This window comes from Macaca thibetana, chromosome 19, assembly GCF_024542745.1.
Source record: "Macaca thibetana thibetana isolate TM-01 chromosome 19, ASM2454274v1, whole genome shotgun sequence".
NCBI classification, from domain to species: domain Eukaryota; kingdom Metazoa; phylum Chordata; class Mammalia; order Primates; family Cercopithecidae; genus Macaca; species Macaca thibetana.
Window position 1 is genome coordinate 14451150 of NC_065596.1, and position 16843 is coordinate 14467992.

Below are 16843 nucleotides of genomic sequence, written 5' to 3' on the forward strand. Positions count from 1 at the left end.
CCCTCCCTGGGAGTTAGAAAGGGCGCAGACTGGGGCCGGAGCTGACACTGCCTCCAGGAGCTCCGGGATTGCGCCTTCCCATCCCATCCCCCTTTGTGGCTTTATCCTCCAGCTTCCCTGCTACAGAGCTTCCCTGGATCGCTACAGAGCTTCCCTGGATCGGGGAAGGAGAGAACTCAGTGGGGTTCATAGTGGTGTCCTGGGGAGAGAGGGGAGGGGCTTCCTTCATTGCAAACTTCCCTGGGCCTCCTCCAGATATGCCCCTCCCCTCCTATTCCTCAACCTCTGGTAGCCCCACACCTGTTCCATCTGTTTGGGGGCTTCTCCTAAATCGTCCCCCAAACCCAGGCTGCGATGCCTGGGGCTCCCTTTCTTTAGCCCCAACTCTTCACCAACCCTCCCTTGCTTAGCCCCAAATGGTCATCATGCAGCTTCTTTCTCCTTGCTGGGGGCAAAGAAGATTTGCTCCCTAGGGTCGAAGGCAAGTGTGTGTGTGGTGGTGGTGGGGACACCTGAGAAGGCTTTATCCAGCCCCTGGTGGGGGTAGTATTGGGCTTGACACAGGTAAGAGCTTTCAGGCTAGATTAGACTTGGCAGCCAATGTGTGAGACGGTGTGTTTCTGTGTGTCTGTCACATCAAGTGCTTATTACTTGGGTATGTCCTGGTGTGTCTATATGTGTGTGTTTCCGTGTGTATATGGGGGGAATGGGAGTGGAGAAAGTTTATGTATACTGCTGACATGGGGTCTGGGTGTGTCTTCCTGTGTGTGAGGGTGCATCCCAGAATGAGTGTGGGTGTGTCCCTGAGTGACTGTGCTTGGATGTGGACATATCTGCAATTGCCTGTCCCCGACTATGGGTTTGCGTGTGTTACAAGATTGCGTGTGTGCATATGAGTTTGTTATACATGAGTATGACAGGCTTCTTGCCGTTGCCGTCTGAGAAGGGAGAGAGATGGTATCTCATTGAAATCAGAAGCCAAATTTCCCTCCACCACCATCGAAAGCATGTGAGTCTGTGTGCATGTGTTCTGTGCAGGTGTGTGTAAATGTGTGTATATGGTGTGTCTGCAGAATGCATACATAAATATGCAAGAGCATGTCTATGAGTTATGATTTTGTGTATGCATACGTATCTGTGCAGACATGTGTGCAAGTATCTTTGTGTGCATATGTGTGGACAGTTATGTCTTTATAAATGTGTGCATATAAGTACAAGTGTGTATTTATGAAAGTGTGTGTGTGCCTGCCTTGTACGCATATGGGTAGGATGCCCTGTGTGCTGTGTGTTTTCTGTAAGTGTGTGTGTGTGTGTGCCCAAACAGACCTGATCTCCACTCTGGCCCATTCGTAGCTAACAGCACCTTCATCCAATGCTTCCATGAATTCACCTGCTGAAAGCCAATGGCCCTCCCATCCCTGGCACCACCCCATCCCTCAGTCTCATTATACTTTGTCAAAAGGGATCTGAGAAGTGAGATGTTAAGGTACTCAGGGTGAGGGCTGGGAGGGCACTGTGACATGAGGGTGTCCATCTTGGGAGTCTGATAGACCTATGTTGGAATCTAGATTTTGTCCCCAACTTGCTCTATGACTCTGGCCACTGCCTTTGTCACTCCAAGCTATTGTTTTCTCATCTATAAAATCGGAATGATGTCTTACCTCACAGAATTGTTGTAACAGAGATCTGCTATTCAAATTGCCAACCTTACACCCTTCCATATATCTCTTCGTACATCCATCCATCCCTGCTTCCATCCATCTATCCATCTTTTTTTTTTTTTTTTGAGATGGAGTCTTGCTCATCGCCCAGGCTGGAGTGCAATGGTGCGATCTCGGCTCACTGCAAGCTCTGCCTCCCGGGTTCACGCCATTCTCCTGTCTCGGCCTCCCGAGTAGCTGGGACTACAGGCGCCTGCCACCTCACCTGGCTAATTTTTTGTATTTTTAGCAGAGATGGGGTTTCACCGTGTTAGCCAGGATGGTCTCGATCTCCTGACCTCGTGATCCACCCGCCTCGGCCTCCCAAAGTGCTGGGATTACAGGCGTGAGCCACCGTGTCCGGCCTTTTTTTTTTTTTTTTTTTTGAGACGGAGTCTCGCTCTGTTGCCCAGGCTGGAGTGCAGTGGTGCAATCTCGGCTCACTGCAAGCTCTACCTCCCAGGTTCACGCCATTCTCCTGCCTCAGCCTCCCGAGTAGCTGGGACTACAGGTGCCCGCCACCACGCCCGGCTAATTTTTTGTATTTTTAGTAGAGACAGGGTTTCACAGTGTTAGCCAAAAATAGATAGCCTATCCATCTATTTTTACGTCCATCCTTCCATCTGTCTTGCTATCCATCTCTCCATTCATTCATCCATCCACCTATTATTCCATCAGTCCATCCATCTATCCATCCATTCACTCATACACCCACCTATTATTCCATCTGTCCATCCATCTGTACCTCCATCCTTTCACACATCCATCTCTTTATCCTTCCACCCATCTCTTTTCATCTATCCATGATTCGTCATTTGTCTCTCTGTCCTTTCATGGATCCATTCTTCTATCCATCCATCTCTGTATACTTGCATTCACTAATCCCTCCATCCATCCATTATCCATCATCCAACTATCTCTTTTTCTATCCTCTATGCATCCATCCTTCTACCATCCATCTGCCTCTCCATCCATTCATCTATCCTTCCATCCATTGTATTTATTCCACAAAACTTTTTTTTTTAGGAGATGGAGTGTCTCACCATGTTGCCCAAGCTGGTCTTGAACTCCTGGGCTCAAGGGATCCTCCCGCCTTGGCCTCCCAAAATGCTGGGATTACAGGCATGAGCCACCAGCACCCAGCCTATTCCGCAAGACTATCAAGTGCCTCTTCTATGTCAAGAACTTTTACGTTTGAAAACCCCCAGATCAGTGCCTAAGATAGCAGATGCTCAGTTAGTGATAAGACTTTCGAGTCAGACATATCTGGGTTTGAATTCTGGCCCTGTAATTTACTAGCTGTGTGACTTTGGGGGAAAATTATTTAATTTCTCTAAGCCACAATTTCCTTATTGTTATTATTATTAATATTATTATTTTTAGAGAAAGAGTCTCACTCTGTCACCCAGGCTGGAGTGCAGTGGTGCCATCATAGCTCACTGACACCTGGAACTCCTAGGCCCAAGTCATTCCTCCGTCTTAACCTCCTGAGAAGTTGGGATTTGATTTCCTTATTAGTCAGGGGGAATTTAGAATCTTCATGAGACTGTAAGATCCTTGAAGACATCTGTGTTTTGCTCACTAGTGAACCCTAAGGTATGACGCGTAGTAGGACTACAATAAGTATTTGTCAGATGACTGAATCCACAACCACACCTTCATAAGGATTTGTGGATTCCTCCTTCAAACAAAAACAGATAAATAACGGGCGCATAGTAGGTGTTTAGTAAGGAGGGGTTGTTTTGTTTACCCTTCTAGCCGAGCCTGGAATAAATATTTCTCAAGTGTCTAAATCATTTCACCTTCCTCAGGACTGGGGATAACAAATGGAAAGTGACTAGGCACATAGTAGGTGCTCAGTTAGGAGGAGATGTTGGAAGGTGTAGCGTCCCAGCGTTGGGGAGGCTGAGGGGTTCAGGAAACGAAGCAGTATGGATTCCCAAAGTCAGGAGGCAGAAGGTTGGATGCTGGTGTTTGGCTTTAAAAAGGAACTCAGAGGTGTGGTGGCGGTGAGCCTAGAGCATCAGGGGTCCTGCTTCTCTGGCTTCCTCCTCCTGAATTGCAGAAGCAGCTTAGCATTCCTGTGGTTACAGACCATCTCTGGGAAGACGTGGGGAGGAAGCTGCCGCTACTACCTTTGGCCAACTCCCAGCCATAAACCATCCCTGTGGGACGGGAGCCTTCGGCAGAATGGCTCCTCACCTGGGGATCATAAATCCAGGACCAGACTAAGAGCTGTCAGCTGTATTGCCAGCTGCGGCCATCATTTCAAGGCCTGAAGTGAAATACCTGAATCTTGTATGTTATACCCTTAACCATCCCCTCCTCCTGGGGGACTGGAGAGAAAGAAGGGGAGATGGAGAAGGGGTATGCTGTTTGAGGGGGACCCTTTGCTTTATGGGAAGAATAAGGAGGGGCTGAGCAGCTCTCAGCAAAAGGCTCTTAGAGTGGCACTGTGGCTCATGCCTGTAATTCTCAAGCTTTGGAAGGCAGGGGTGGGAAGATTGCTTGAGGCTAAGAGTTCAGTACCATCCTGGGCAACACAGCAAGATCCTGTCTCTACAAAAAATTAAAATAGGCTGACCACAGTGGCTCATATGTGTAATCTCAGCCCTTTGGGAGGTCAAGGTGGGAAGATTGCTTGAGGGCAGGAGTTCGAGATCAGCCTGGATAACATAGCAAGACCCCATCTCTACACAGAAAGAAAATACATTTTTAGCCAGGCACGGTGGTTCACACCTGTAATCCCAGCACTTTGGGAGGCCAAGGTGGGTGGATCACCTGAAGTCAGGAGTTCAAGACCAGCCTGGCCAACATGGTGAAACCCGGTGGTTTATGCCTGTAATCTCAGTGCTTTGGGAGGCTGAGGCGGGCAGATCATGAGGTCAGGAGATCGAGACCATCCTGACTAACACGGTGAAACCCCGTCTTTACGAAAAATACAATAATTAGCTGGGCATGGTGGCAGGTGCCTGCAGTCCCAGCTACTCAGGAGGCTGAGACAGGAGAATGGCGTGAACCCGGGAGGCGGAGCTTGCAGTGAGCCGAGATTGCGCCACTGCACTCCAGCCTGGGCAACAGAGTAAGACTCTGTCTCCAAAAAAAAAAAAATTACCCAGGTGTGATGACGGGCACCTGTAACCCCAGCTACTTAGGAGGCTGAGGCAGGACAGGAGGCAGAGGTTGCAGTGAGCCGAGATCACACCATTGCACTCCAGCTTGGGCGACAAGAGCAAAACTCCATCTAGGAAAAGAAAAAAAAAAGAAATAAAAGAAAAATAAAAAGAATTAGCTGGGCATGGTGGTGCACACTTGTCGTCCCAGCTACTCAGGGGGCTGAAGCATGAGGATTGCTTGAGCCCAGGAGTTGGAGGCTACAGTGAGCTATGACCACACCACTGCACTCCAGCCTGGGTGACAGAGTGAAACCGTCTCAACAACAACAAAAAATAAGAGAAGAATAAGGGAGGAATTATTTTAGATTGAGTGGCCTCTCTGAGGAGGTAACATATATGCAGAGATCGGAAGGATGTAAAGGGGGGAAGAGGGAGGATTTCAGGAGGCAGAGAGTTATAAGTAGAGGGAACAGCCCCTGCAAAGAGCATGAGGCAAGACCTTGCCTGGCGTGTTGGGGGAACAGGGAGGAGGCCCATGTCTGTAGCATAGTGAGTGAGGGGAAGAGGGAGAGGAGGTGAGGGAAGGGAGGTGATGGGAGCCATATCATGTTGTGGGGAGGGGGGTTTTTCAGGGACTTTAGATTTTTCAAATTTTTAAATTTTATTTTATTTTTTTGAGATGGATTGTCACTCTGTGACCCAAACTGGAGTGCAGTGGCACAATCTTTGCTCACTACAACCTCCGCCTCCTGGGTTCAAGTGATTCTCCTGCCTCAGCCTCCCAAGTAGCTGGGATTACAGACACGTGCACCACCAAGCCCAGCTAATTTTTTGTATTTTTAGTAGAGACGGCATTTTGCCATGTTGGCCAGGCTCGTCTCGAACTCCTGACCTCAAGTGATCCACCCACCTCGGCCTCCCAAAGTGTTGGGATTACAGGCGTAAGCCACCATGCCCGGCCTATATCTGTCTCTTTATCTCATTCATGTCTGTCTCTCCATGTCCCTCTGTGTCCGTCTGTCTCTCTGGGATTCTGTCTCCATCTCACCATAGGACCCTGACGAGGACCCTGGGAAACAGACTAGAATTCTTGAGCGAGAGAGGCTTCTAGGGCTAGGACCTGTGTTGGATGTTAGGGAGGATTTGGTGACAGAGGGCAGGATGACCCAGACCACCTCTCTTATTTATTTGTTTGTTTGTTTATTCATTTATTTTGAGATGGAATCTCGCCTCATCCAGGCTGGAGTGCAGTGGCACCATGTTGGCCCACTGCAACCTCCCTCAATCACCTCCTGGGTTCAAGCGATTCTCATGCCTCGGCCTCCTGAGTAGCTGGCACTACAGGAGTGCGCTACCACACCCAGCTAATTTTTGTATTTTTAGTAGAGATGAGGTTTCAGCATGTTGGCCAGGCTGGTCTCAAACTCCTGACCTTAAGTGATCCACCCGCCTCAGCTACCCAAAGTGCTGGGATTACAGGCGTGAGCCACCACACGCAGCCCCAGGCCACCTCTCTTGAGGGTCCCAAAGAGAGGCGTTGGGAGTGTCTGGACCCCCTGGGTACGCTGGTGATGGGGCCAAGCATTGACTGGAGATGGAGGTGGGCTCCCAAGCTCCAGGTGACCCCTTGCCCCCTCTGCCCCCCAGCACCATTTCCCCTCCCCTGCTGCCGCTCGGGAGGGCGTCCCTCTAGGACCCAGCCACCAGGCCCAGTACTGGCTCCAAGATGGAACAGCTGTCTGGGCTGCAGCTGCAGAAGCTCATTTTGAACAAGGGAGATGATTGCAGGAGTGACTGGGGGAGGGAGAGGGAAGGGGAGAGTAGCTAGGGCCAAAAGGAATCAGGCCTGATTGTTACCGCTGCTGCTGCAGAGAGCGGATTGCCCAGGAGGTGGGGGAGGCCAAGCCAGGCGGGAAAAGGCAGAGGGGAGGTTTGTCTGCCCAGCCGCGCGTCCATCTGTCCCCACTCTGGTCCTCCCAGTTGCAAAGTTTTCTCTGCCTGCGTCTCTCTCTTCCTGTATTTCAGAGTCCGTATCTCTGGCTCTGCAGTTCGGTTTGTATTTGAGTTTTCGCATCTCCCCTTGCCTAATCTCTCTGCCCCTCCGCCTGGATCTCTGTGAATCTCTGAGCCTTCCCGCCTGTCCCTCAGTGCTGCTGTCATGATCAGAAACACAGCTAAGGTTCGAGCAGCTCTTGGGAGTGCTCTTTCTTGTCTTGTCATTTCTGCGATACTCAGGGGCCAGAGACAAATAGAGGCGACAAATTCCCAGGAAACGGATGGAATGGTGTCCTTCAATAAAGGGATATTTGCAAAGATATCTCAATTAGGACTAATTAATTAAGCGAGCCACTTCCCCTGCCCTCTCCCCCACCTTGCGTACCTGCAGCCTCCTGGGAGGGAACCAGCCAATGAGTGGATGGCAGAGCCTGGTGCTCAGACAGCGTCTCAATGTTTAATTTATAACAGCCTTCTCCCCGCCGCCCCATCAATCCATCCGGAAGGGCAAGGTGGCCACAGGCGCGTAGACTCTGGCAGAGGCTGCAGACCTGCCTGGCCCCTGCGAAAGCATGCTTGGGTGTGTGCGTGCCCCCTGCGTATCAGAGCATGTCATAGCATGTTTGAGCGTGTCTTCATGGCAAGCACACCCCTTCGTGTAAGGGCAATCTGATGGCCATCAGTTGTGTCTGAACCCAAGGGACGCGTTGGAGTGGATGAGAGCGTGTCTTGCGTGCAGAATGTCTGAGCGTGACAAAGGCATGCCTGACTGTGTTGAGGTGCGATGGGGCATGTGGAGCACATCTGAGGATGTGGCACATGTTGAGACTGCTCAGGGTATAGGTCCTGTGCCAGGCTGCCAAGGCCTGTACCTGTAGGTAAAGCATCTCTTCTCAAGGGCATGGCAAGGTAGGTTTTTGGCAGAGGCTCCTGGTAGGAACAGCAGAGACAGGACAAGGATCCACAGCCTCCAAGATGAACCAATCTCAATCTTTCCAGCTCCTTCAGCACTAGTGGCTTAGGAAGGTTGAATTCCAACTTTTTTTTTTTTTTTTGAGACGGAATCTCACTCTGTCGCCCATGCTGGAGTGCAGTGGTGCAACCTCTGCCTCCCGGGTTCAAGTGAGTCTCCTGCCTCAGCCTCCTGAGTAGCCGGGACTACAGGCATCTGCCACCATGCCTGGATAATTTTTTTTTTTTTTTTTTTTTTGAGACGGAGTCTCGCTCTGTCGCCCAGGCTGGAGTGCAGTGGCACGATCTCAGCTCACTGCAAGCTCTGCCTCCCGGGTTCACGCCATTCTCCTGCCTCAGTCTCCCGAGTAGCTGGGACTACAGGCGCCCGCCGTCACGCCCAGCTAATTTTTTGTATTTTTCGTAGAGATGGAGTTTTACCGTGTTAGCCAGGATGGTCTCAATCTCCTGACCTCGTGATCTGCCTGCCTCGACCTCCCAAAGTGCTGGGATTACAAGCATGAGCCACTGTGCCCGGCCTTTTTTTTTGGTATTTTTAGTAGAGACGGGGTTTCAACATATTGGCCAGGCTGGTCTTGAACTCCTGAACTCAGGCTATCTACCCACCTCAGCCTCCCAAAGTGCTGGGATTACAGGCATGAGCTACTGTGCCCGGCCCTAACATATTTTTTTTCTCCCAAGACAGGGTCTCACTCTGTCACCTAGACTGGAGTGCATTGGCATGATCATAGCTCACTGTAGCCTCGACATCCTGTGCTCAAGCGATCCTCCTGCCTGAGCCTCCCAAATAGCTGGGACTATGGTGTGTACCACCACACCTGGCTAATTTTTGCATTTTATGTAGAGACGGAGCTCACTATGTGGCCTAGGCTTGTCTCAAACTCCTGTCCTCAAGTGATCCTCTCACCTTGGCCTCCCAAAGTGTTGGGATTACAGGTGTGAGCCACCACGCCTGGCCAGAATTCCAACTCTTGATGTAATAGGTGCTTTTCTGTATTCTGGCATCCCACCCCCAGTGTGTGGCTTCAGGATCCCCAATTTTCCTCATCTCTCTAGTCCTACCAGGCACCTCAGAATCACTTCTCAACCCCACTTCTGCTTGCCCCTTCACACCCCACACAGAGGAGCTACCAGTGCTGAGGGAAAGTGTTGCCTCTTAAGTTTACCTTTCTAGTTATGAAGCCCTCAGTTTAATACTCAGAATACTCAGACTGGGCTGGGCTTATGCCTGTTATCCCAACACTTTGGGAGGTAGATGTGGGTGGATCACCTGAGGTCAGGGGTTTGAGACCAGCCTGGCCAACGTGGTGAAACCCCATCTCTACTAAAAATACAAAAATTATCTGGGTATGGTGGTACATGCCTATAATCCCAGCTACATGGAAGGCTGAGGCAGGAGAATCACTTGAACCTGGGAGGCGGAGGTTGCATTGAGCACCGAGATCCTGCCACCGAGCTCCAGCCTAGGTGACAGAGTGAGACTCTGTCTCAAAACACACACACACACGCACACACACACAAATACTCAGCCTGGGATTGGAGACCTAAGGGCAAGACTAACAGGATGGTTCAGACAGGTCTGATGATCCAACCCTCAGTGTAATGCCCAACCAGGTAATGCAGCCTTCAGTATAATGACAAGTCTGGTGATGCAGCCCTCAGTGTAGTGCCCATGATAGTGATGTGGCCTTCAGTATAATGACAAGTCTGGTGATGCAGCCCTCAGTGTAGTGCCCATGATAGTGATGTGGCCTTCAGTATAATGACAAGTCTGGTGATGCAGCCCTCAGTGTAGTGCCCATGATAGTGATGTGGCCTTCAGTATAATGACAAGTCTGGTGATGCAGCCCTCAGTGTAGTGCCCATGATAGTGATGTGGCCTTCAATATAATGACAAGTCTGGTGATGCAGCTCCCAGTGTAGTGCCCATCAGAGTAATGCAACCTTCAGTAGAATAACAAGTAGATGTAGCCGTTAGTGTGATGCCAGGATAGTATTGGGGCCAAAAATGTATCTTGAAATATGACTTTGGTTATGCAGATAGATGCTGGCTGGGGCACTTGGTGCAGTGAGAAGGAAAGGAAATTTGTTTATTCTTGGGAGTAAATAGCCAGACATTCTCTGGCTCTTCCAGGAGTCCAGGGTTTCCTAACTCTGCTGGCCAAGGCTGGCTCCATTAGCCCTTGTAAGTGCCATGTGACCTCAGCAGGACATCAGGCTTATTAGTATAGCAGAAGTTCTGCAGGAATATTTCAGGTCTCACCGCAATGCTAATGAGTTCGTTGGGAGACCTAAGATGGCAGCTGAAAGATATATACAGATGCCAGTTCCTCCTGAAAGGAGTGTAGGAATGTTCGTGGATAGAGGCAGCTGGACACAAATGGGTGTGGAGAGTTAATCACGGAAGGGCACAGTTGTTCCTTGAATGGACGCAAGTGTGTGCCTTCTGTGTGGATAATATGTTAGTGAATAACATGTTTTTGGCTCCTGGTGGGCATATACGTGTGTACCTGGCTGTTCAGGAGAACACACAGAGGGCCATGGGTGTTCATAGGGAGGTGTTCACCAGTGTGATGGGCTCACACACTGGCACATGTTACAGAGCTATTTGTGAGTATGGGTATGTGCACTTCTGTCCATGGCTGCAGAATTATGAAGGATAAAAGCAACGGCCAGGTGCAGTGGCTTATACCTGTTATCTCAGCACTTTGAGAGGCTGAAGTGGGAGGATCGCTTGAGCCCAGGAGTTCAAGACCAGTCTGGGCAACATCGTGAGATCCTGTCTCTACAACAAAATATGTAAAAATTAGCCAAGCATGGTGGTGCACGCCTGTAATCCCAGCTACTCGGGAAATCGAGGCTGTCTGTACAAAAAGTACAAAAATTAGCTGGGTGTGGTGGTACCCGCCTGTCGTCTCCGCTACTTGGGAGGCCAAGGCAGGAGGATCACTTGAGCTCAGGAGTTCAAGATGAGGCTGGGCAACATAGGGAGATCCTGTCTCTACAACAAAAAGTATAAAAAATTAGCCAGGTATGGTGGTACATGCCTGTAATCCCAGCTACTCGGGAAGTCGAGGCTCCAGTGAGCTATGATCGCACCAGCACTCCAGCCTGGGTGACATAGTGAGATCTTGTCTCTAAAAAGAAACCAAAAAAGGCTGGGTGATCCTCACACCTGGTCTTGAACTCCGGGGCTCTCACCTGTAATCCCACCACTTTGGGAGGCCGAGGCAGGCAGATCACTTGAGGTCAGGAGTTCAAGACCAGCCTGGCCAACATGGTGACACCCCATCTCTACTAAATACAAAATATAAAAATTAGCCAGGCACAGTGGTGGGTTCCTGTAATCCCAGCTACTCGTCAGGCTGAGGCAGGAGAATCGCTTGAACCCAGAAGGCGGAGGTTGCAGTGAACCGAGATCGCGCCATTGCCCTCCAGCCTGGGCGACAGAGCAAGACTCCATCTCAAAAAAAAAAATAGATGAAGGCAAGTAAACACAGATACATCCAGTGTCCACGATATCAATATAGAGTCAGTATGTAAAGTCATTACACAGGTTGACTTGTGGGCTCACGATTTGTACACAGAATCTATGGAAATAGAATGTTTGTGAACATGTGTGAACAAAAGGAATGTTAATTGCCATCAGCCACAGCACACAGACATACATATCCTCCAATGCACAATGGCATTTCCCTGGATTTTCACTGATGTGCACATGTGTGCGTGGCTAGTCACAGGCATGTCCAGATACCCTACATGTGCCCTGAAAGTGGGAATTCACATGTGCCTGTAGATAAACACAGGCATCAGAATCCCCATGCGCTCCAATGCCTACATGCTCCTCTTTTGGAACACAAATAACCAAATCTCCAGAAATTCTCTGAACTCCTGGTAAAGCAAGATCTCAAAGCTAACAAAGGTGGCCTCAGAAGTGCCCTCAGGCTCTTTTGAAAGGAGCTTAGAGGGAAGTTTAGAGTCAGGTGGGTGTCTGGGTACTCGGCCATCCTGGATAGTGAGCCAGGATTACGGAGCCCTGAGCACAGCCCTGCTAACCACACCGTTTCTTTCATTATTATTATTTATTTATTTATTTTTTGAGACAGAGTCTCAATCTGTCACCCAGGCTGGAGTGCAGTGACGTGATCTCAGCTCTCTGCAACCTCTGCCTTCTAGGCTCAAGCAAGTCTAATTCCTCAGCCTCCCAAGTAGCTGGAATTACAGGCACAGGCCACTGTATCCAGCTTCCTTCCTTCCTTCTCTCCCTCCCTTCCTTTCTTTCTTCTTTCCTTCCTTTTTTTGTTTTTCTCCTTTCTTTCTTTCCCTCCTCTTTCCTTCTTTCCTTCTCTCCTTTCTTTTCTTCTCTTTCTCTCTTTCTTTCCTTCCTTCCTTTCTTTCTTACTTTCTTTCTCATTCTTTTTCTTTCTTTCCTTTCTCCCTTTCTTTCTTTTTTCTCTTTCTTTCCTCCCTTCCTTCCTTCCTTCCTTCCTTCCTTCCTTCCTTCCTTCCTTCCTTCCTTCCTTCCTTCCTTCCTTCCTTCCCTCCCCTTCCCTCCCCTTCCCCTTCCCTCCCCTTCCCTCCCCTCTCCTCTCTTGAAACAAGGCCTTGCTCTGTCACTCAGGCTGGAGTGCAGTGCTGCAATCATAGCTCACTGCAGCCTCAGCCTCCTGGGCTCAAGTCATCCTCCCACTTCAGCCTCCTGAGTAGTTGGGACTACAGGCATGCATCACCATGCTCAGCTAATTTTTAATTTTTTTGTAGAGACAGGGTTTTACGATGTTGTCCAAGCTGATCTCAAACTCCTAGGTTCAAGCGATCCTCCTGCCTCAGCCACCCAAAGTGCTTCACCAGCCCTTCTTAGCTGGGATTCCCCCCCACCCCACCCCCTGTCACGTGTCACACCTTTCCCCCATCAGAGCTAAGTATGGGGGCCAATGCACAGAAAGATGCCCGGCACAAGGAAGGGTGCGATGCATGGTAGAGACCGTGGTGGGTTTTTTTGTTTTTGTTTTTGTTTTTTTGAGACAGAGTCTCGCTCTGTAAGCCCAGGCTGGAGTGCAGTGGTGTGATCTCAACTCACTACAAGCTCCGCCTCCTGGGTTCACACCATTCTCCTGCCTCAGCCTCCCATGTAGCTGGGACTACAGGTGCCCGCCACTGCGTCCAACTAATTTTTTGTATTTTTAGTAGAGACAGGGTTTCACTGTGTTAGCCAGGATGGTCTTAATCTCCTGACCTCATGATCCGCCCGTCTCGGCTTCCCAAAGTGCTGGGATTACAGGCGTGAGCCACCGCGCCTGGCCGAGGCCATGGTTTTTATTGAGTTGAATCATGATTACTATCATGAATTTTCTCCACCAGTGCAGTGCAGAGAGATTCCGGCCCTTTTCTGTCTAATATTCCAGCCTTTTCTCACAGCTTCTGCGTGTGCTTGCATTCCCCGTGATGTTGCTCTGTTCTCCACTGATGCAGCTCCACCAGTTTCTCTCCTTCCCTGCTCCAGCCGGAGAAGGTCCATCCTTTCAAGTCATCCCCCTCCTCCCCTTCCCAGGTTTCCTCTCTCGGCAGTTAGCTCTTCCCTGACACCCCTCTTCATTTTCATTTGCCTCCTGTCGGCCAGGGGGTGGGGGGGAGTCAGAGAGTCTGTTTGGAATTGAAAGCCTCCTAACCAGCCCAGGGAAATAGGAGCTTTATGTAAGGAATGCAGGGAATCTGCCAAAACCCAATAGCTGGGGCTCCAGGGACTCAGAAAGCCATTATTCGCTCCTTTGTCAATTTAGTCAACAGATATTTATTAAGCACCTACTATGTGCCAGGGGTACACGTGAGACAAGCCACTTGCTCTTGTGAAACTGACATTGTGGTGGGAGGAGATCAGTAACAAACAAATAAACAAGAAATTATCATCTGGTCATAAGCGCAATACAGAGGGTTAAACAGTATCTGGCGGCGGGGGGCAGGTGCGGTGGCTCACCATAAGTATGTAACCCCAGCACATTTGGAAGCCGAGGTGGGAGGATTGCTTGATCCCAGGAGTTCAAGACAAGCCTGGGCAATGTAGTGAGACCCTATCTCTACAAAAAAATACAAAAATTAGCCAGGCATGGTGGCATGCACCTGTAGTCTCAGCTACTTGGGAGGCTGAAATGGGAGGATCGCTGGAGCCCAGGAGGTCGAGGCTGCAGTGAGCCATTGTTATACCACTGTACTCCAGTCTGGGTGACAGAGCAAAACTCTGTCTCAAAAAAGAAAAGAGAAGAACACAACAGGTGGGAGAGAGTATGAGTGGGTGAGCCCCATTATGTCGGGTCACTGGGGTAAGCTCTTTGGGGAGCTGATTGAGAAGGAACCAGGGAGATGGGCGTTATGGGAGAGAGTATTGCACATGCAGAGGCCCTGAGGTTGAAACAAGTGTGGTGCACTCTGGAAAGAGAAGGCTGGAGAGGGAGAGAGAATAGAGTTGTAGAGGTTGGCAAGGAACACTGCATTCGAGGCTTCCAGCCACAGTGAACTGTTGGCTTTTATTCTTTTTTTTTTTTTTTTCTTGAGATGGAATATCATTCTGTCACCCAGGCTGGAGTGCAGTGGTACAATCTTGGCTTAGTGCAACCTCCACCTCCCGGGTTCAAGTGATTCTCCTGCCTCAGTCTCCCAAGTAACTGGGATTACAGGTGGCTGCCACCACGCCCGGCTAATTTTTGTATTTTTAGTAGAGGCGGGGTTTTGCCATGTTGGCTGGGTTGGTCTTGAACTCCTGACCTCCAGTGATCCACCCACCTCGGCCTCTCAAAGTTGTTGGCTTTTATTCTAAATGCAGTGAGAAGCTGCTGGACGATTTGCAGTAGGGTGGAGGGACTTGATCTGATTCACATTATTTAAAGATCTCTCTAGCTGGTGGTTTGGGTAATGGAGTGAGAGTAGAAGCAGAAGGACCAAGCAAGCCTAGTGTTGTCTGAACCAGAACAGTGGCAGCTGGAATGGTGAGCAGTGGGCAGATTGGTACATCTCAGAAGCAGAGCCGTCAGCACTTGCTGATGGATCAGATGTGATGAAATGGGGAAAGAGAGGAACACAGAAACAGCGTGGTGACTAAAGAGACTTCTAAGATCCAGGGAGAATTTCTTAAAGATAAGGAGGGGGCCAGGCACAGTGGCTCATGCCTGTAATCCCAGAACTTTGGGAGGTTGAGGCGGGAGGATCGCATGAGCCCCGGAACTTGAGACTGCTCTGGGCAACATAGCAAGACCCAGTCTCCACACACGCTTTTTTTTTTCTTTTTTTTGACACGAAGTCTCACTGTTGCCCAGGCTGGAGTGCAATGGCATGATCTCAGTTCACTGCAACCTCTATCTCCTGGGTTCAAGCAATTCTCCTGCTTCAGCCTCCTAAGTAGCTGGGATTACGGGCGCCTGCCACCACACCCAGCTAATATTTGTATTTTTAGTAGAGAAGAGGTTTCACCATATTGGCCAGGCTGGTCTCGAACTCCTGACCTCGGGTGATCTGCCTGCCTTGGCCTCCCAAAGTGCTGAGATTACAGGCGTGAGCCACCACTCCTAGCACACACACAAAATTTTTTTTTAAATTATCTGGGGCTGGGCGCCATGGCTCATGCCTGTAATCCCAGCACTTTGGGAGGCTGAGGTGGGTGTATCACCTGAGGTCAGGAGTTCGAGACCACCCTGACCAACATGGTGAAACCCCGCCTCTGTCTCAAAAAAAAAAAAAAAATAGGTGGGCGCAGTAGCAAGCATCTATAGTCCCAGCTACTTGGAAGGCTGAGGTGTGAGAGGATTGCTTGAGCCCAGGAGGTCGAGGTTGCAGTGAGCTATGATCATGCCACTGTACTCCAGCCTGGGTAACAGAGCGAGACCCTGTCTAAAAGTAAAAATAAAATAAAAGACAAGGAGAATCAAGGCAGAACAGACATCAGACAGGTCACTCTGCCTGTTAATAGCCAGGAAGTAACAATGATCCGAACCCCCTTCCATACTCCATGAAAAGAAAGTCAGTGTTTCCCTCAACATTTCTGTGACTCTGTGGAGGGGCCTGAATTGTCTTGGTCACTGTGCTTCTGACTTCCTGCTTCTGCTGAATTATTATTCCCCACCTGGCATCTCGTGCCCTTGGGTTTTTGCTCTGACCTTTACTGAGACCAGGAGGGAGCTCAGCCCCTGAGGTCATGGAGAGCCTCAAATGCCAGGCCAAGTCACTCAGACTAGATCCTGAAAACAGCGGAGCCATTTATCCATCCATGTATTTATTTATTCGACAAGTATTTTGTTTTTATTTGATTTTATTTTTGAGACAGGGTCTCATTCTGTCATCCAGGCTGGATTGCAGTGGCACCATCCCAGCTCACTGCAGCCTTGACCTCCCTAGGCTCATCCTCCCACCTCAGCCTCCTGAGTAGCTGGGACTACAGGCTCACACCACCATGCCTTCTAATTTATTTTTTTGAGACAGAGTCTCACACGGACCAGGCTGGAGTGTAGTGGTGGGACCTTGGCTCACTGCAACCTCCACCTCTGGGTTCAAGTGATTCTCCTGCCTCAGCCTCCCAAGTAGCTGGGATTACAGGCACTTGCCACCACGCCAGGCTGATTTTCATATTTTTAGTAAAGATGGGGTTTCACCATGTTGGCCAGGCTGGTCTTGAGCTCCTGACCTCAGGTGATCTGCCCACCTTGGCCTCCCAAAGTGCTGGGATTACAGGCGTGAGCCTCCATGCCTAGCCCACATCATCTAATTTTTTTGTAGAGACAAGGTCTCGCTATGTTGCCCAGGCTGGTCTTGAACTCCTGTGCTCAAGCGATCCACCCGTCTCAGCCTCTCAAACTGCTGGGATTATAGGTGTGAGCCACTGCACCCTCAATAAGTATTTTTGAGGACTTCTTATGTGCTTTTAACGGAGAAATTAAATTCAATCAAACAGACGTGGATGTGTGGCACCTCCCGCAAAACAGGGAGGTAGGTGATGATTATGTACTTGTAAATAAATATAATTGGCAGCTGTGATAACAGCTTTGAGGGAAAGATTCTTGGTGCTCTAGGAGCTTC

General features: G+C 49.7%; 2 protein-coding genes across 4 annotated transcripts in view; both read left to right on the plus strand.

Moving 5' to 3' along the window:
• LOC126942872 (NADH dehydrogenase [ubiquinone] 1 alpha subcomplex subunit 3-like) overlaps positions 1 to 16843 on the plus strand; it is a 157180-nt gene that overhangs the window by 63027 nt on the left and 77310 nt on the right. The window lies entirely within an intron of this gene.
• OLFM2 (olfactomedin 2) overlaps positions 1 to 16843 on the plus strand; it is an 85035-nt gene that overhangs the window by 22895 nt on the left and 45297 nt on the right. The gene's annotated exons all lie outside the window — the stretch shown is intronic.